The sequence below is a fragment of the Budorcas taxicolor genome, chromosome 21 (genome assembly GCF_023091745.1).
Source record: "Budorcas taxicolor isolate Tak-1 chromosome 21, Takin1.1, whole genome shotgun sequence".
Taxonomy (NCBI): domain Eukaryota; kingdom Metazoa; phylum Chordata; class Mammalia; order Artiodactyla; family Bovidae; genus Budorcas; species Budorcas taxicolor.
In genome coordinates, this window is record NC_068930.1 from 22,627,569 (window position 1) to 22,648,769 (window position 21,201).

Consider the following 21,201-nt stretch of genomic DNA (forward strand, 5'->3'; position numbering starts at 1 on the left):
CTGGGATTCCCATCTCTTTCAGAATTTTCCACAGTTTATTGTGGTCCACACAGTCAAAGGCTTTGGCATAGTCAATGAAGCCGAAATAGATGGGTTTTTTTGGAACTCTCTTGCTTTTTCCATGATCCAGAGGATGTTGGCAATTTGATCTCTGGTTCCTCTGCCTTTTCTAAAGCCAGCTTGAACATCTGGAACTTCATGGTTCACATAGTGCTGAAGCCTGGCTTGGAGAATTTAAGCATTACTTTACTAGCGTGTGAGATGAGTGCAATTGTGCGGTAGTTTGAGTATTCTTTTCCTTGTCTTTCTTTGGGATTGGAATCAAACTAACCTATTCCAGTCCTGTGGCCACTGCTGAGTTTTCCAAATTTGCTGGCAAATTGAGTGCAGCACTTTCACAGCATTGTCTTTCAGGATTTGAGATAGCTCAACTGGAATTCCATCACCTCCGCTAGCTTTGTTCGTAGTGATGCTTTCTAAGGCCCACTTGACTTCACATTCCAGGATGTCTGGCTCTAGGTGAGTGATCACACCATCGTTTTTATCTTGGTCGTGAAGCTCTTTTTTGTACAGTTCTTCTGTGTATTGTTGCCACCTCTTCTTAATATCTTCTGCTTCTGTTAGGTCCATACCATTTCTGTCCTTTATTGAGCCCATCTTTGCATGAAATATTCCCTTGGTATCTTTAATTTTCTTGAAGAGACCTCTAGTGTTTCCCATTTTATTGCTTTCCTTTATTTATTTGCATGAATCACTGAGGAAGGCTTTCTTATCTCTCTTTGCTCTTCTTTGGAACTCTGCATTCAGATGCTTATATCTTTCCTTGCAGATGGTGATTGCAGACATGAAATGAAAAGATGCTTACTCCTTGGAAGGAAAGTTATGACCAACCTAGACAGCATATTCAAAAGCAGAGACATTGCTTTGTCAACAAAGTCTGTCTAGTCAAGGCTAAGATTTTTCTAGTAGTCATGTATGGATGTAAGAGTCAGACTATAAAAACAGCTGAGCAGAGAATTGATGCTTTTGAACTGTGGTGTTGGAAAAGACTCTTGAGAGTCCCCTGGACTGCAAGAGATTCAACCAGTCCATCCTAAAGGAAATCAGTCCTGGGTGTCCATTGGAAGGACTGATGTTGAAGCTGAAACTCCAATATTTTGGCCACATGATGATGAAGAGCTGACTGATTTGAACAGACCCTGATGTTGGGAAAGATTGAAGGCAGGAGGAGAAGAGGATGACAGAGGATGAGAAGGGGATGACAGAGGATGAGATGGTTAGGTGGCATCACCGACTCAATGCACATGAGTTTGGGTAAACCCCGGGAGTTAGTGATGGACAGGGAGGCCTGGTGTGCTAGGGTTCATGGGGTTGTAAAGAGTCAGACACGACTGAGCCACTGAACTGAACTGAATAGATGCACAGATGTAGAGGAAGGACTTGTGAACTCAGCTGGAGAAGAGGGGGGGACAAATTGAGAGAGTAGCATTGAAACATAGCCACTACCATATGCAAACTAGCTAGCTAGTGGGAAGTTGCTATATAACATAGGGAGCCCAGCAGGGAGCTCTGTGACGACCTAGAGGGTGGGATGGTGGGATGTTGGGAAGTGGGAGGCAGGCTCACCGAAGAGTGGATAATATACTTAGGGCTTACTTGTGTTGTTGTATGAGGAAAACCAACCAAGCATTGTAAAGCAGTTATTCTTCAATTAAAAATAAATAAATACAGTCTGAAAACTATCATTCAACACATATGCAATGTCATTAAACCTATATGGGATCATCTTCTCTTCCTAGTTGTTTTTCCACTATAAGTACTTATAAATGTCATTAAAGGTTTTGAAAATATGATTTTAATATCCACACAGTATTGCTTAATACATATACATAAATAATGAAATTTCAGTCTCGACATAGAAACATAATACCAAAAAAGTTTCCATTCTAAACTAAAGCTTGCATTTTAATTCAGCTTAATGAGAATTCCTCTGAAGATCTAAAATTCTTATGAAAAGTAAATTATGTGGAGTCCTTTTTGCTTTCATCTGTTATACCTTATTGTCATTTATTTCTAAGGACTCTTTGACTTTTGACATTTTGTATTTGACTGTAATTTTTGACTGAGAGAAAATCTTAAATTTAGATATTAAGAATGTCAAGAAGTAGTCTTGTAAGTGTGAATCGTTCAGTCATGTCCAGTTATTTGTGACCCATGGACTGTAGCCCACCAGGTCCTCTGTCCAGAGAATTTTCCAGGCAAGAATATTGGAGTGGGTAGCCATTCCTTTCTCGAGGGGATCTTCCTGACCTAGGGGTCAAACCTAGGTCTCCTGGGTTGCAGGCAGATTCTTTACCATATGAACCACCAGAGAACCCTGACTCTGCTGTACATGGATGTAAAAATCCTTAAAAGTATATTAGCAAACCAAATTGATGAATACATTAAAAGAATCATACACTGTGATCAAATGTAAGTTATTCTGTGCCTGCAAGCATGATTTATGATCTGCACATCAATCACTGTGATACACAATATAAGCAAAATTAAGAATAAAATCACATGATCTTCTCAATAATTGCAGAAAAAGCTTTCGACAAAGGCTAACATCAATTTTCATACAATCTCTCAGTACAGTGGCTATACATGGAACATACTAAAGGGTATATAAGACAAGCCCACTGCTAACATCCAACTCAGTGGTAAAGAGGTAAAAAGTGACAGTGAAGTCTGTCGGTTGTGCCCGACTCTTGCCGACCCCGTGGACTGTAGCCTACCAGGCTCCTCCGTCTATGGGATTTTCCAGGCAAGCGTACTGGAGTGGGTTCCCATTTCCTTCTCCAGGGGATCTTCCCAGCCCAGGGATCCAACCTGGGTCTCCCACACTGTAGGCAGATGCTTTACCATCTGAGCCACCAGAGGTTTTCCTGAAAGATCAGGAAAGAACAAGGATGTCCAATCTCACCTACCTTGCTCATCATAGCAGTGGAAGTGTCCTTCCCAGAGTAACTAGGCAAGAAAAGGAAATTAAAGGCATCCCCATCAGAACAGATGAAGTTGCACTGTCACTATTCGATTACAACAGGATTTATATGTAACCTTAAAAACTCCACCAAGTAACAACTATTAAAACTAATAAACTCGGCAACATAGCAAGATATGAACCATCAGAAAGAGAACAGAACAGTCCCATATACAAATGCATCCAAAAAAAACAAAAAAAAAAAACCGAAAAACAAACCCTGAAATAAATTTAACTGAGGGGCAGAAATACCTGTACAGTCACGGGCTCCAAGACCTAGAGTCTGGGTTCAAATCCCAGCTCACCCACTGACCTGCAGAGTGACCCAGGGCAAATCACACAATGATCTGAGGCTCAACATATTCAACTGTAAAGTGAACACAAAACCAGTGTCTCCTCCCAGGGCTGTGAAACTCCAAGGAAATGCTTATTTAGGCCGAGGGGTTGGAGTGTCTCCAGGAGCCTCTCCTTGTATGAAACTCCTCTAGAACTGGGCTCTCCTGATCCTGTGGGCGAGGGTCAAGGGTAGAGCCTGGGAGCGGAACGGGACTGGACAAGGACGAGGACAAACAAATACTAGTTCTGTGTCAATGAGGGAAGCCACCTCCTTTCCAGATCTCAGAGTGGGGCCTGCACCGAGGGCCATGCACAATCAGAAGTGATAACTCCGAACCCCCCACAGCAGGGATGGAGCCTTCCTGGCAAGAACCTTCTCTCTGGTCCAGGCTCCAGTGTGATGTAGTGTTGCTCCCTGAGTTCTCCATGTCTCCACCAGGCAAAGAGCTCTTGGGAGCTGGAGGTCTATTAAACCACAGGGGCCTGAGGGTCAGAATGACACAAGGACGGATAACATTGAAAACTAGCTAAATTTTTAAAAAATGACAGAAGTACAGGCGAGGCAGGGGATGAGAAGCAGAAAGACTGACGACCTCTCAAGCTTTTAGCAGAAATATCTCCACACCAGCTCAGCAGAGCCTACAGGAGGAAAATATAATGGAAAAGCAGGCTATGGATATATCTCTACACTGCTGGACCCAGAGATCCAAGTCCCAATCCACCGACATCATTCTGCATATCCAGACACCGAGAGGACGAAACACAGACCTTGCCTTAGGAGGTCTCAGCCAGACTTAATATTGGGGTTGCTGAGCATGGTCACATGGTCACTATGGACTCAGACCCTCCTCCATGCTCACATCCTCTGTTCTCACAGAAACATACATGGTTCACTACAGAGAACCCTCTGAGGGTACTTGTGTATACCAGAAAATGGCAATGATGAAATGCAAAGAAAAGACACAGAAAAGGAAACATGCCTCTGGGGAGCTCTACAAATTAGAAAAGATCTGAAGCGCTTGATACTTGGCATTTTTAAAAAAGCTTTTTAGTATGCAAACCCAGAAAGGACATTTCCAGGAGAAAGGAGAAAAGAATCATCCCATTGGGGCAATTTGGTATCCATATGGGAAAGTAAGTTGGATCCCTACCTCACAAAACACCACCAAACCAATTAGAAACATACTAACAACCAAATAGATTTAAGGGACTAGATCTGATAGATAGAGTGCCTGATGAACTCTGGACTGAGGTTCGTGACATTGTACAGGAGACAGGGCTCAAGACCATCCCCGTGGAAAAGAAGTGCAAAAAAGCAAAATGGCTGTCTGGGGAGGACTTAGAAATAGCTGTGAAAAGAAGAGAAGTGAAAAGCAAAGGAGAAAAGGAAAGATATAAGCATCTGAATGCAGAGTTCCAAAGAATAGCAAAAAGAGATAAGAAAGTCTTCCTCAGTGATCAATGCAAAGAAATAGAGGAAAACAACAGAATGGGAAAGACTAGAGATCTCTTCAAAAAAATTAGAGACACCAAGGGAATATTTCATGCAAAGATGGGCTCGAAAAACGACAGAAATGGTATGGACCTAACGGAAGCAGAAGATATTAAGAAGAGGTGGCAGGAATACACAGAAGAAGTGTACAAAAAAGAGCTTCACGACCAAGATAATCACGATGGTGTGATCACTCACCTAGAGCCAAACATCCTGGAATGAAGTCAAGTGGGCCTTAGAAAGCATCATTATGAACAAAGCTAGTGGAGGCGATGGAATTCCAGTTGAGCTATCTCAAATCCTGAAAGACAATGCTGTGAAAGTGCTGCACTCAAGTTGCCAGCAAATTTGGAAAACTCAGCAGTGGCCACAGGACTGGAAAAGGTTAGTTTTCATTCCAGTCCCAAAGAAAGGCAAGGAAAAGAATGCTCAAAGTACCACACAATTGCACTCATCTCACACACAACTTAAGCAATGCTCAAAATTCTCCAAACCAGGCTTCAGCACTACGTGAACCGTGAACTTTCAGATGTTCAAGTTGGTTTTAGAAAAGGCAGAGGAACCAGAGATCAAATTGCCAACATCTGCTGAATCTTCAAAAAAGAAGAGTTCCAAAATAACCCATCTATTTCTGCTTTATTGACTATGCCAAAGCCTTTGACTGTGTGGACCAGAATAAACCATGGAAAATTCTTCAAGAGATGAGAATCCCAGACCACCTGACCTGCCTCTTGAGAAACTTATATGCAGGTCAGGAAGCAACAGACTGGACAGGGACAACACACTGGTTCCAAATAGGAAAAGGAGAACGTCAAGGCTGTATATTGACACCCTGCTTATTTGACTTCTATGCAGAGTACATCATGAGAAACGCTGGGCTGGAAGAAGCACAAGCTGGAATCAAGATTGCTGGGAGAAATATCATAACCTCAGATATGCAGAGGACACCACCCTTATGGCAGAAAGTGAAGAGGAACTAGAAAGCCTCTTGATGGAAGTGAAAGAGGAGAGTGAAAAAGTTGGCTTAAAGCTCAACATTCAGAAAACAAAGATCATGGCATCTTGTCCCATCACTTCATGGGAAATAGATGGGGAAACACTTTCAGACTTAATTTTTCGGGTTCCAAAATCACTGCAGATGTTGACTGCAGCCATGAAATTAAAAGACGCTTACTCCCTGGAAGAAAATTTATGAGCAACGTAGATATCATATTCAAAAGCAGAGACATTACTTAGCCAACAAAGGTCGGTCTAGTCAAGGCTATGGCTTTTCCAGTAGTCATGTATGGGTGAGAGAGTTGGACTGTAAAGAAAGCTGAGCACTGAAGAATTGATGCTTTTGAACTGTGGTGTTGGAGAAGACTCTTGAGAGTCCCTTGGACTGCAAGGAGATCCAACTAGTCCATTCCAAAGGAGATCAGCCCTGGGTGTTCTTTGGAAGGAATGATGCTAAAGCTGAAGCTCCAGTATTTTGGCCACCTCATGCAAAGAGTTGATTCTTTGGAAAAGACCCTTATAGTGGGAGGGATTGGGGGCAGGAGGAGAAGGGGACGACGGAGGATGAGATGGCTGGATGGCATCACTGACTAGATGGATGTGAGTTTGAGTGAACTCCGGGAGATGGTGATGGACAGGGAGGCCTGGCGTGCTGCAGTTCATGGGGTCGCAGAGTTGGACACGACTGAGCGACTGAACTGAAATGAACTGAAATGAACTGAACTGAATTGAACTGAAGAACCAACGACTGAAAGAAAAACTTTACAGAATTTTGAACAATTTTGGATGAAGGAATATCTTTTAAGTTCAGGTATTGTTAATTTACAATAATTAGTTTGTTTAAGGTGTATAGCAAAGTGATTCAGTGATTCAGCCTCTCAGGTGCTTCCTTGGACAAAATTCATTCCCTTTGGGAGGCCCGTGGGCCATGCCCTCAACTCAGAACAGCTAAGAATCCTGAATACGCAAAGCTGCATGTGGTGGTGCTTGTGGGGGTTTTTAGACCGAATAAATTATTCTAACATGATACAAGTACCAAGCCCAGAGGTCAAGAGAGGATCTCATAACCTATCTTCAAACAGAAGGCCCTGCTCCCTTGAATGTGGGTGCGTGAAACAGCGCTTCGGAAGGAAAGAGGTGTGTCATGAATATTTTGCCTGCAGAGGACAAAGTGGTGTGTAGAGAGAATGCGCAGGCACGTCCCAGGACACTGAGCACACGGACACAGTGACTGGACTCTCAGCCCTGCTCTTGGGCATCGCACTGTCTCCACCGCTGACACAGGGGGAGCAACTCACCCGTGTCCTGGAGAGTATGGTCACATGACCTGAACCTGGCCGATCGGTGTGTTCTATCCCTCCTGGCCACCGTGATTGGCTCAGGACTGGTGCGGTGACCAATCGGGGCCCAGGGCCGGGCCTCTCGCTGGAAGCAAGGGAAGAGGAGCTCGCCTTCTGCCAGAAGGGGTGGGGCTGGGTGAGGTCAGGCTCCAGCAGTGGGAGGGGCGTGAGGTCAGCCTGGGGCAGTTGGTGACCTTCCTGAGCCCATGAGGGCAGAGCTGCTGGCCTGAGAATGAGGCCGTTGCTGAGCCCAGGGGTTGAGAGCGCCGGTTCCTGCTGTGGTCCCGGAGCTCCACCTGAAACCGGAGGGAAGCGGTCTGCCTGTGAGTCCTCTCCTGCTTGCCTGTCAGCTTGTTTGAACCATGTTGGGTTTTCTGTCCAGCTGGCTAAGTGGAGACCCTGGAAATGCAGCTGTGTGGGTTTTGGCTGGCTTCAGGGAAGAAATGCCAGATGACACTTGGAGACGCCAGTTTAATCTGGATTCAGGTCGTATCTCTTGAAAATGAAGTGAAAGTCCCTCATTCGTGTATGATTCTTGCGACCCCATAGGCTATACAGTTCATGGAATTCTCCAGGCCAGAATACTGGAGTGGGTAGCCTTTCCCTTCTCCAGGGGACCTTCCCAGTCCAGGGATTGAACCCAGGTCTCCTGCATTGCAGGCAGATTCTTTACCAGCTGAGCCGCAAGAGAAGCCCATGACTACTGGAGTGGGTAGCCTGTCCCTTCTGCAGTGGATCAGGATTCCCAACCCAGGAATCAGACCTGGGACTCCTGCATGGCAAGAGGATTCTTTACCAGCTGAGCTATCAGGGAAGCCCAGTATCTCTCTCTTTTTTTCTTTTTTTTTTTTCCCACCATGTTGAGTTTATTATTCCAATGGCACTAATACAGCTGGAGGTGCTCAGTGACACTGTGCAGGCGGGGTTTCCTGCCTTCTAGCTTCTGTCCAAAGAGAACATCTACCCGCTTGTTTCTTGCCCCTTCTGGAGGAAAATCCACTAGGGGCCATTTACCCAAATAAACCTCTTAATGCGTTTATTTTTAACTTTTTGACATTAAGTTTCCCTCTCAACAAAAAAGTATTGGTTGTCCCATCCCCTCCCGCATTCCCACCGGCCAGATAAGTCCCTGCTCCGAGGGCACTTGTTGCCCCTAAAATCTGGAAAGAAATATCGAAAGAAACAGCATCAAGTGTTCATGTTGAGTGATGGCACGAAGTGGGCCCCAGAAACCTGTCAGGCAGAGCATTACTGGGTCTGGACAGCCTCGAGGTGTTGTGGAGAATGTGGGGGCTTGTTGCTGTGGTCACTTGTCCCTGGGCGCAGGGGCCGCGCCAAGTCCCACCCAGTGGCAGGCTAAGCAGAGGCCGCCTACAACTTGTCCAGGAAGTTGTCCAAGGCTGGGATCCCTTCCTTCAGGCCTTTGCGCTTGCGTGTCTCCGCCACCACCTGACTGGGGCGGCTGGTGTTGTCAAAGGGGTCACCGGGCAGGATCTGCCAGTGGTCGAACACACACTGGGGGAAGGCCTGGCCACCCGTGTTGGACCTCAGGTCAGCCTGAGGTCAGTCCTTTGGTGAAGCCAAAGGACTCATTGACAGGGAGGTAGGCCTTCACAACAAACATGGGAGTGCCGGCCACCTGGGTCTCCTCAAAGACGTGGTCCCGCTTTCTGTTCAGGACACCGTAGATACCACCAACCACTTGTTCCGGACACTGGATCTCCACAAGATAGATGGGCTCCATGAGCCGGGGCTGGGCAGTCAGCACACTGGCATACAGGCAGCGCCAAGCTGTGGGGATGATCTGGCCACCCCCACGGTGGATGGCATCAGCGTGCAAGCGTCACATCATGGACGTCAAAGCGCATGCCCCGCATATTCTCCTCGCACAGCGCCCCCTCCTTGGTGGCCCACTGGAAGCCAGCCACCACACTGTCCTTGATTTCGCTGAGGTACTGTACACCCTTGGTGATGTCCGTGAGGATGTTGGGGCCCGTGCCATCAGGGCCGAAGCACCAGATCTCACGGGCCTCAGCCACGTCCCACTCGTACTTCTCAGCCAGGTAGCGGGCCCGCTGCTTGAGCTCCTGGCGTGCGGACACCTCGCCCTTGTCGATGTCCTCAGCCCGGCCATCAGGGAAGGGCCGCGCCTTCATGTAAAGCCTATTGTGCTTGTTGGGGGACTTGGACAGGCAGAGCACGTTCGACTCCTCACTGACAGTCTCCCGGTACGAGACAACTGGGTCAGATTTCTTGATGGGGATGCAAGCAGGATCCTCCTCCAGGTCCTTGAGGCAGATCTCCAAGTGCAGCTCCCCAGCCCCCGCGATAATGTGCTCCCCGGACTCCTCGATGATGCACTGCACCATGGGGTCCGACTTGGCCAGCCGCTTCAGACCTTCCACCAGCTTGGGCAGGTCGGCCGGGTTCTTGGCCTCCACAGCGACCCTGACAACAGGGCTCACGCTGAACTTCATCACCCGTATGTTGTGGGCATGCTCGAAGGTGGTGATGGTGCCAGTCTTCACCAGGAACTGGTCCACGCCCACCAGACCCACAGTGTTGCCACAAGGCACATCCTCGATGGGCTCCACGTAACGGCCCATCATCAGGATTGTCCTCTGGATCGGCTTCAGGTACAGGTCCTCCTTCTTCCCAGGAGTATAGTTGGGTCCCATGATGCGGACCTTCAGGCCAGTAGACACCAGCCCTGAGAAGACCCGGCCGAAGGCATAGAACCGACCTTTGTCAGAGGTCGGCACCATTTTGGAAATGTCCATCATGAGAGGGCCTTTGGGATCACAGCTTTTAATGCCCATGGCTGCCTCATCGTCTGGGGGACCCTCATACAGGAGCTCACAGCGGTACTTCTGGGCTGTCACAGGGGAAGGCAGGTGGATGGTGATCATCTGCAGCAGGGCGTCCCCAGCAGGCAGCCAGCGGCGCATCACAGCCTTCAGAAGTGGTTTGCCCTCCTTGTCCTTATCTTCACTGTCCAACTTGATGTCCAGTTTTTCAATTAGTTTTGCCGTCTCCTCTTTCTTGAAGTTCATGATTGCATCAAACACCTTGAAGACTGGGTCCAGGATGAGCTGGCAGAACGTCCGTGGCAGCTTCTTGCCATCAGGGCTATTGGCTGACTTGCTGAACTTGCCAGTGGCTGGATCAAAGCACCGGTCTCCCCACAGCTTTTTCATCATGTCCTCCACCTTCTTGGCCCGCTCAGCAGGCCCTAGCTGTCCCTCGCCCTTGGCGGCAAACTTGGCCACATACATCTCTGCAAACTGCTTCAGGGTAAAGGCCCGACCATGGAGACCAGATCCAAAGCCAACAGTACCAAGGACGGGGTCAATCCTGGTGTTGCCCATGGGGCCGCTCTCGCCCTCGCCGTAGGTAGAGATAATGACGTTGACATCCTCCACGATACGCTGGAAGGTTTGGTAGAGCTCCTCAGGCTCCAGCTGCAGCTCAAGCAGGGCCCGGTCCATCTTGTTCATCATCAGCACTGGCTTGATGTGCTCAGCGATGGCCTGGCGCAGCACCGTCTCTGTCTGCACACACACACCAGACACACAGTCCACCACCACCAAGGCACCGTCAGTGACACGGAGTGCGGCTGTCACCTCTGAGGAAAAGTCGACGTGCCCAGGGGAATCAATGAGGTTGATGAGGAAGCCAGAGCCATCCTTGCTCTGCTTGATGAAATTCAAGTCGTTCTCTGAAAGCTCGTAGAAAAGGGAGATGGCCGTTGACTTGATGGTGATGCAACGCTCCTGCTCGTCCTTCCGGGTGTCAGTGAAGCGGGTCTCCCCAGCCCGGGCAGAGGCGATGATACCCGCCTTACACACCAGGGAGTCTGTCAGAGTGGACTTGCCATGGTCCACGTGGGCGATGACAGACATGTTCTGGACGTTGGCCTTCTTGTCCATGATGGCCCGGATCTGGTCTACTGTGAAGTTCACCATGGTGGCGGATGGCGGTGGATTCTCTCAAGCAGATCCGAGCGAGCTGGGTCGCGCCGAGCAGCCCAGTATCTCTTAAGGCCAGCTATTCATTGATATCTCTTAAGGCCAGCTATTAATTGTAGGATTCCCCTAATTAGTCTTCACAGGATTAAGGTGGCAACCTGCTAAGGTAGCAATCGATGTCTTTTTTCTAGAGGACAAAACTGGGGCTCAGAGAAGCGGGTAACAGGTAACACAGCTACAGCAAGGAAGTGTGCACCTAGACAAACTCCCCAGATCCTGCTGTTAGAACCCAGGGAAGCCATATGGTGTGGCTTGTCCATGTGACAGGGGCTAAGGCACCCAGCCCACACTGGATACTGTGGGGACCTGACTTGGTAACTGCCGTCTGGAAGCTCTGAGACTCACAAAAGCAATTTGCACTGAAGAGAGGAAGGACACCTCCCTTCATCCGCCCCACCACACCCTCCGGGTTCTCCCATACCCTGCCCCCTTTCTCTTGCTTTGTGAGGGAATAAGAGTCACACTCATGTGACCACATTGGCTGTCCACTGTTCACGAGCTACCAAGTGGAGCTGCTACAGGAGAGGCCATGAGCCTTTGCCCCTGAGTACCTCTCTTTCCTTTGCACCGTGGGAGCCCTCCTCCACACCTGCACACCAGAGGCCTTTTCTGAGACACGTAGGGACCCTCCCTCAGTTTGCAACAGGTTGCCTCCATCGCTGTCCTTTCAATGCCTCCCTTGAAACTCAGCGCATGAGCTCCTTTGTCTGCATCGCGGCCCACCTGGCTGCCACGGGAGGGACAGAGCTGACAATGAATCCAAAGCTCGAATCTCACAGCCAGGAATCTGTGTATAAAGGACCTGATCATTCACGCTGTAGAGGCTGTAGTAGGTTGCAGGGATCCGTAACCAGGGCTTAGGCTAAAGTGACTCCACAGCTGTTTTAATGCCTGGGGAGGGTTCTGGCTATAGTGTGGGTGGGGTGAGTCTCCTGAGGTTCTGAAGGCCCCCTAGTGCAGGTTCATGGTGCAGAGAGAAGAGAAGGTGGAGTCCTTCCCTGGAGGTGGTCACAGCTCATGGACGAGCCAGACAGGCAGGCAGGGCTCGATAGCACCTGAGCTGCCTTCATGAGTGAATGGTGTGGGGGCAGAGGAAGAGAATCAGGTCTGCTCCCTTATGTGGTGCCCAGGGCAGGTTGTCACCAGACTAAACACTTACTATGGTGATGACCATCACTGCCGTCTGCAGAGGGTTTACATTGGTGTGTGTCTACATCTGAGCAGTCAGGCCGTTGCTAAACCACACTGGCCATGGGCATTGCCTCTCCTTAGAACTTGATATGTTTCGTCTCTTCCTTACTGGACATTCGTTGCCAAGAGGGTTTTGGGGCCACACGGATGTTGGCTTTTTCTCTAGCTTTGTCTCATGAGGGATGAGTTTCTGGTTGTTGGTGTGGTTTGTTTTTCCAGCTCCCTTGCTTGGCTTATTTTGTGACTTTGTTTCTGCCAGAGGAAGGGCTTAGGATCTGGCTTCTGGCTGAGATGTGACACTTACCACAGCAATGCCGACCTGGAGATCATGACCACATTTGCCAAAAGGGCTTTGTTTTGCAGAATACATCTCGAAAGTACCTACACTGTCCTTTCAGATACGCAAAGGCTATTTGAAATGAAATAAAAAACAAGAATTCTCAAGTTGACTCTTAGAATATGTGGGGAATCAGAAAAATCCCCTGGAGAAGGGAAACACTACCCACTCCAGTATTCTGGCCTAGACAATTCCTTGGAGTGTATAGTCCATGGGGTCACAAAGAATCAGACAAAATCGGATGACTGAACAACAACAGCGATGATGTCTCACCATTTGTCAAACAGAGAAACCAGCAGTATTTGCACGACTGTGTGCATGTTCAGGTGCTCATTCGTGTCCAACTCTTTGCAGCCCTGTGGCCTGTAGCACCCAAGATCCTCTATCCGTGGAATTTTTCAGGCAAGAATACGGAAATGGATTACCATTTCCACCTCCAGGGGATCTTCCCCACCCAGGGACTGAACCCAGGTCTCCTGCATTTCACAATCTACACTGGCTGGCGGGTTCTTTTCTGCTGAACCGTCTGGGAAACAACTCATTACATCACTGGGTTATTCTAAAGTACTTCACTTAGAGTCTGGCACTCGGGAAGTTCTCACTGGTGATGTGAATATTCAGTCATGTATCATCATTGCTCATATGATAATGGAATGGCCACGCTCACAAAGGAGAAAGAAGAGCCTTTCCAAGTCCAGTTAAATCCTTCACCACACATATCTTCTTTAAATCTTCTGACTTTGAAATAAACATCAGGCATAAAGACATTGGTTATGGCCACCAGGAAAGATCGAGTTCTACTAGTAAGTGACGAGGCTTCTTCCAGTTCCAACATGCATGTGTTGTTTCCCCGGCATCACCCAGCACTTCTGTGACAACAGCTGGGGGTCCTGCAACCTAACTCAGTGTGGACCCTGCCTATCTGGGGGTAGTTCCAGACCCCACAGGTTAAAGGCCCAGCCCTACAAGACTCTCCCCCCACTCCAGCCATCATTTGCAAGCCCAGATTGTCACCTGCGCTCTGACCCGCTGGCTACCCGTTCCGAGGTTCTAATGACTTTGGGTTCTATTAATTTTTGGAGTGGTCGTGGAACTCAGAGAAACATGTTGCCTAGTAGATCACAGCCTTATTGTAAAAGGTAATAAACTCAGGAACAGCAGATGGAGGGGGATACATAGGACAGGGTGTGTGTGGGGGAGGCACGGAACTTCACGTTCTCCGAGCCTCACTTTCCCCAAATCTGCATGTGTTCCTCAACCCAGAAGCTGTCCAGACCCTGTTTGGGGATTTTTATGGAGGAGTCATCACACAAGCACAATTGATTAAATCAGTGGCTGTTGGTGATCGCTTCAACCAGAAGCCCTTTTGGCTTTCCCAGACATGGTCAGGGGAGGAGCGGGGCAGAGGAGGGACCGGAAATTCCAATCCTTAACCATGTGCTTAGTTGCCCTGGCAAGCAGCGCCCCCCTTTGGAAAGGAGGCACTCTCCGAAAAGCCACCTCATTCACCTAACAAGAGACACCTTGACTGCTCTCCCCACTTCGGTAATTGCCAGAGTTTTAGGAGCTCTGTGCCAGGACCAGGGGCAAAGACCAAAAATGTATTTCTTATTATTAAAACAAATCACAAGGTCACGGTGACCCCAAACATCAGTGATAATTTGGTTCTATAGCCTTAAAAGTTTTTCAGCAGTTGAGTGGGCTTTTTTAAACAAAATTTGGGGGCCACACCTCGAGGCATGCGGTGATCTTAGTTCCCCAACCAGGGATTGAACCCACTGTCCCTGCATTGGAAGGCAGAGTGTTAACCGCTGGACCACCAGGGAAGTCTCTGATTGGGCCCTTTTTAGGTGAAACTGTTATTGGCATAAACTAAATGGTTCAAGATTTCAAAAAGCTGGAGCTGAGCATGAGCCATCTTCCTGTGGTGTCTTCAGATCATTACCGACTTTTCCATGGCCCCTGCAACCCTCAGCTTTCCCCTGAGATGAATCAGTCCCCAGGAAGCCTGTTGCCTGCCCCTGCTCGAGACCAGAGTCTATTCAGCGGCCACTGGGCACAGGCAGCGTGCGGGGTGTGTGCAGGTCCACACCAACCTGAGTAGTGGAGAGATGTCAGGGAAGACTCATTCCCGGGTGTGCTCTGATTACAAGAAGTGAGAAGGTTTGGGGAACAAAATAGCCTCGGAGAGAGCCCAGTCACACTACCTTGCCCACTGTGAAACAAAACTGGGGCTTCTGCATGCTTCCCCAGGGAGAAAGAAATCCATGGACTCCATTGGATACTCAAGCAATGACCTCCAAAAGATGAAGAGTCTTAAAGTGGGATTTCTCAGCCTTGGTGTTGTTGGCATTTAATATCTTGCAGCATTCATAAATGCAACTGAAAATGTCCCCAGATGTCACCAGTGTCCCCCGGGCCCAAACACGAGGGCCAGCTGGACAGGCTGGACCAGGAGCAAGGATGAAGGAAATGAAAGTCGCTCAGTCATGTCTAACTCTTGGCGACCCCATGGGCTATACAGTCGATGAAATTCTCCAGGCCAGAACACTGGACTGGGTAGCCTTTCCCAGGAGACCGAACCCAGGTCTCCTGCATCGCAGGCAGATTCTTTACCCGCTGAGCTCCAAGGGAGGCCCAAGGGAAGCCCAGAAGCAGGGGTGGGGGGATGCAAAAGGACAGGGAAGCAAGAGCAGTGGGGGCAGATAAGCAAGTCTGCCCTCCTGAAATGTCTGCTGGCCCGGTCGTCTGCAGTTATGACTGGGCGGGGTGTGGAGGGCACAGGGGCTCAGAGGTGTGTGACCCCCTTTGCTCCCCCTGGGCCAGCAGGTGTGTGAGGCTGAGCCGCTCTGAGGCAACATGGGCTTTGAGCCCCACACAGATGGGGCCCCTGTGTGCAGCGTGAGCCTTTCTCCCGAGTCAGGAGGTTTATTGTTGAGAAGACATCCCGTGATGACCGGGGGAAGACTGGCCTGGCTGAGGTAGCGGTCGATTGGTGGATCTTAGGGACACAGAACATTGAGTGTCCCAGGTGGGGCTTCTGATACCGACGACCACAAACTGGGGTGGTGGGGAGGCTTAAAACAATACTAATCGACAGTCTCCCAGTTCTGGGGGCCAGAAGTCTAAAGTCAAGGGTCAGCAGGACCGGGCCCCCCGACCTGGGCTCTGGAGGAGCGTCACTCCCAGCTCTTCCAGTTTCTGGGGCTCCAGGTGTTCCTGGGTTTGTGACCACATCCCCTCAGCCTCGGCTTCCTCCTCACATGGCCTCCTCCTCTCTGTGTGTCTCTTCTCTTCTTATAAAGACACCCATCATTCTGCATAAGGCCCACCTAATCCACTGTAACCTTATCTAACTTGATTTCCTCTGCAATGACCCGATTTACGAATAAAGGCCCCCTGGCAAATATGGGGAGTTGGGATGTGGGTGTCTCTTTTGGAGGGCACCATTCACCCCGCTACAAAGCTGAGTCTTTACACACAAGCAGTTATCCCAGGAATGGGGGGAGCTCACGCAGGACCCCTCGAGTACAGCCATGGATGGGTGTGGTTGGAGAGCTGAGCAGGGCAGGTGGTCTGGTGGGGACCAAGCCTTGGCCTGGCTGCCTCGGTGCAGGGTCCCGGGGTGTGCACGGAAGCCCCTGAGGTCGTCAAGATGCAGGTTCTGACTTTTAGCAGGTCTAGGAGTGCCCCACAGTGCACCTCTCACCTGCTCCCAGGGTGTATAAACTGCTGACCCTGGTCCATGCTTAGAGGTGCGAGGAGCGTGCAGGCCTGTTTCCCAGGAACTGTCAGAAACTTCCCCAAGGAAGGCCCCCCCCTCCAGTGTCTACGCAAGTCCCCAATCCCCTGTCCAGTGCCCCAGATGTACCCCAGACAGAGACCCATACACAGCACTGGGTGCCTGGGTCAGGAACCCAGTGGAGGGGGAAGTGGTGGGTCTGGAAGAAACATGCTCATAACTTTGCGTATAGGATGGATGGAGGCTGAGCCTGGCCAACTGGCTGTGACCACAGGTGACCCACTTGCCCCCCGACCCTCCGCCAGGCACCGTGGGCCCAGAGGACCTCAGCTTAAAAATTGCTTCCCCAGCCACCCACGAGAGGGGCCCTCATTGTCAAATCAGGATCTGACCCCTTAATCCAGAGACGACCCCCGAAGTCAGTTTCACACATGAGGGTCCAGGAGGGATGTCATGTCAGAGACCCCTGGGACAGCAGACAGGAGGGAAATGGTAGGAAAAGGTCCTGGAGGCAGGTGGCCCAGGCCTGCCTTCTGCAGGAGTGCCTCTTCTGCCCATTCCCCACTGCTCTGTCCCTCCGATGGCTGTGGGGTTAGCAGCCAGGGTTCCCAGGAAATGGACAAGAGCAGCTTGTGGGCCAACATGTTTCCTTGTAACTGAAACCCATCAGCATTTTTCAAGGGCAGACTCAAAGCCAGGGCATTATGTATGTCCACTGGTAACTGCTGAAAAGCCACACAGGAAAATCCCGACTATGCACTGGGGGTGACCGAGGCCCACACCTCCCTGATGTTGAACTTGACTCCGGATTCGGCCAATTGTTAAGGCCGCAGACATGTGAACCCTACAAGGTCAGTTTGCTTTCAAGCTGCCGTTCAGGGCTCGCCACCGCACCCCATGGCTGGCAGGCTGTAGTTTCTCCTCATTCCTTCCCGGAGTTGGTGTGGGCCATGGCGGTATCTGTTTCCCGTCTTTTGGATATTGCTTTTTTGAAAAGCAAGCGAGCAACTGCCTACTGGAGGACGGGAGCCACCTCCACACCAGACTCCAGGATGGCTGGTCAGGCGGTAAGGGTACCTGAGCTCCCAGAGGGGCTCAGACCCCACACAGCCCGTGTGGCCATGTGTGCAGGTCCAGACCCAGCCCGGCCACTTCCTGAAGGCTGAGCAGCCTCAGGCAAGTGGCTTCCCCACTCGGGACCTTGTTTTTTCCACCTTAGAATGGAGGGGCTTTCACCTGCTGGGGGGTGGGCAGGGTTGCCATGGACACGGGACAGGGGAGAGGGGCATGTTTCTTGCAGTTTCCAGCTGAGGCTTTGTGGGCATGAGCTGGTGTCTGAGACAGTTCCCAGACTTGGCTAAGTGTGGTGATGAGCATGGAGTTGGGAGTGGGGGTCCCTCCTCATAGCCTGGACATTGGGGTGGGGGTTCTCGACTTAGGGGCACCTCAGGTCTAATTTCAACACCTCCGTATGTAAGGATAATGCAGCAACAGATGTTCTCAGGGACTTGTCAGCCTGGATGCAAAGCCCCATCCCCACCCCACCTTCTGTGGGCATCCTGACCTGGCTTGTGGTAAAAGGGTCAGATCACTTTACCACAGGAAGGAACTGAGGCTCTGAGAGGTGGGGCAAGGAGATCAAGGCCACTGGGCCCGACAGGGGCAGTTGAACGTGGGTGCTGGGTTCTCACGTCAGACTCTTTGCCCTGAACCGAGAGAACTGGACTGTCGGGAGGGCTGAGTGCCAAAGAATTGATGCTTTTGAACTGTGGAGTTGGAGAAGACTCTTCAGAGTCCCTTGGACTGCAAGGACATCAAAGCAGTCAATCCTAAAGGAAATCAACCCTGAATATTCATTGGAAGGACTGATGCTGAAGCTGAAGCTCCAATACTTTGGCCAACCCGTGTGAAGAGCTGACTCATTGGAAAAGACCCTGATGCTGGGAAAGATTGAGAGCAGGAGGAAAAGGGGGCATCAGAGGATGAGATGGTTTGATGCCAAGAATGCACCCGGTCATTAGGGACAGACCAGCCATCACGTGCCTTGAACACATTCGAGGAGAACACGGCCTCTCCCACAGAGCGGCCCTGGCATCAGAGGCCCTCCGAGTGGTGGTATTATCCTTAGAGCTGAGGAAGCCGAGGGCACAGCGGGGAGGTTGACCAGTCCCCTGTGGTGGTCAGAAGTCCGACCCAGGCTTCCCACCGGGGCTCTGCGGCTTCCTGGCCCGGCGGTGCTCGGAAGCCGTCCTGTGTGTCCCTGCCATGTACACACGCTCCCCACAGCTCCTGCTGGACCATGAGCCAGTTGGGGTTCACACACAAGATGGCGTGGAGGTGCGCCCACCACCCTCAGGCCTGAGACGTGGCACCCCTAATTCCTTGATGGCAGTGACGGGGCCCTCTGGGGTGGGTGGCAGCTGTGGGGTCAGGGTGGGTTGGGGAGATGTGCTGCCCGGGAGCCCTCTGGGGGGAGCTAAGGACCCCAGGCTTGGCCTCATTGAGGCCAACCTTCCAATAACCTAGGAGGCTGCCCTTCAGCGAAGATGGGTGGCTGTGACATATAACACGGCGGCTCAGGCAGCCGTGGGGACGAATAGGGGCCCTTGGCATCCTCGACCACAAGGAATCCCCCCGGGGACGTTTTTGCTTGTTCTGTGATTCCCTTCTTCCTTCTAAAAGGAAAGTGCCGGGAACAACTATGGTGAGGTCGCTGTTCCTGTGAGTTGAGCCGGGAGTGGAGGTTTAAACCAGTCCAGTCTGTGCTAGGCGAGCCTCCCCTTCCCCTCCCACACCTCGGACGGCACAGACCTGGTCACTCTCCTGGGCCTTCTTGGCTCTTTAGGAACTTTAAAGTATGACATTTGTTATTTCTTGTCTTTGTCCAGCATTTGGCGGCAGTCCACTGCAAGGGCCCTGACCCTGTCCTCTCCCCGAGCCCCTTGGCCCTTCCCATGCCCACGCCAAGGCTCAAGGCCCCTGCAGTTCTGTGGCCTCCAGACTCCCCACCCGAGGGGCCAGTCCGGCCAGAAGCCACCGCTCTGGGGCGTCCTGCTGGCGGAGGGGACCAGCATCTTATGGTTTCTTCCTGCCGGGAGCAGACTGCTGTCAGGCCAGGCACCAGGGTTTAAAACATCCTATATGTGTAAGAACGAGGACATCCCACACGTCCACCGAGTCCCACGACCCTCTCCCAGTCCTGCCAGATGTTTTACTTGGAGGGACCCTGTCGCTTACATAAACAGCTGAGCGTGTTTTCCCAGGGATGTGGCCCGGGCACTGCTTCTTGACCAGCATCGAGAGAAATCTCCATGGACTCGGAGGAATATATTTTGGGTCTTTGCATGTGGCTGAACAGAACGCATAGAAATAAACGGGAGCTGTAACAGGAAAGACGGGGTTGGCCGTATGGGGCCATCCGTGGTCATTCCCGCTGCCCCATGTGGTCAACCCCACGCCCGGGAGCCCCCAGGCTAGAGGCGTTGCTGCCTCTTGGGTCTCGGTGCCTCACGGCTTCCTATGGTAGGGGAAGCGGCTTCCAGCTTCTTTGCAAAGAGAGTCTGTGCAGGGGTGGACTTAGCGGCTTCAAGGTCGTGGAGATATGGCATAGCCCCAGCCACGGGGTTGGGCGGGGATGCTGAGAGCACCAAGATCTCCCCTCAACTGTGAAGCAAGTCACATATGGCAAAGATTTGCAGAGGAGCAATAGATGGTCTCAGAGAGGCTGAGTCACTCGCCAGAGACAACCCAGCAGCAGACCGGGACTGCGACCCCTGTCGTTTAAACCGCGGCTCCCTCCAGTGCCCATCTGACCTGCCCCTTGAGGGCAGCGGGAAGATCTGGGCTTCCCCGGCCTGAGCGCCCATGCCTGCCTCCCCTCGTCTGTGCTGGGATGTGTCCATTCCCAAACCCATGCGCTATGTCCCCTGGCCCTGGGCTGTCATGTCAGGCTCCAGATTCCCTGCAGGAGAGCCCCACGCCCACCAGCACACCTTGGGGCCCTGCTCACCTGTTCTCTGTGCCCAAATGTCCTGATCCTAACTGTCTTCTTGAGGCAGCCTTAGGACTGAAGTCCTGGAGCCCTGCTTCTTCGAAGCTCCCTGCACCAAGCCCAGGGAGGCTCTGCCCGGCGGCCTCATGACCAGTATGGTGGTTTGAGTGGTGGCCCCGAAAGCCATCCATCCTTCCACAGCCTGCAAACGTGACCTTATTCCTATGAATGGTCTCGGCAGATGGAAATAATTTACTGACCTCTGCACCAAATCACCCGGGATGCATGTGGACCCTAAATCCAATGGCAGGTGTGCTTGGAAGAGAAGAGGGGGTGATCTGAAGCGCAGAGCCACCCAGGGGAGAAGGTTTGGCACATGGACGCAGAGATCGGGGTGATGTGGCCACAAGCCCAGGGAGGCCTGGGGTCCCCCAAGAGCTGGACCAGGCCAGAGGGACCCTCCCCTGGAGCCTCTGGAGGGAGCTGAGCCCTGCCCGCACCTTGATCACAGGTTTCTGACTCCAGAACTGGGGGCGAATGAGTTTGTGTTAAAGCTGTCCAGTCTGTGGCCAGTGGCTGCAGCCACCCCTGGACACTGAGAGTGAACTTGCCGGCTCCAAGGTGAGAACAGTGGCAGGACCGGCCCCTGCCCCCCACACACAGACACACAACCTTGTCATGAGGTTAAATGAGTTAATATGCACAGATGCCTGAATCAGGGACTGA

At 51.1% G+C, this 21,201-nt stretch overlaps 2 pseudogenes; both read right to left on the reverse strand.

Moving 5' to 3' along the window:
* The window catches only part of LOC128066593 (elongation factor 2-like), a 320,034-nt pseudogene that overhangs the window by 119,408 nt on the left and 179,425 nt on the right, over positions 1 to 21,201 (reverse strand).
* LOC128066589 (elongation factor 2-like) lies at positions 8,361 to 11,151 on the reverse strand (annotated as a pseudogene).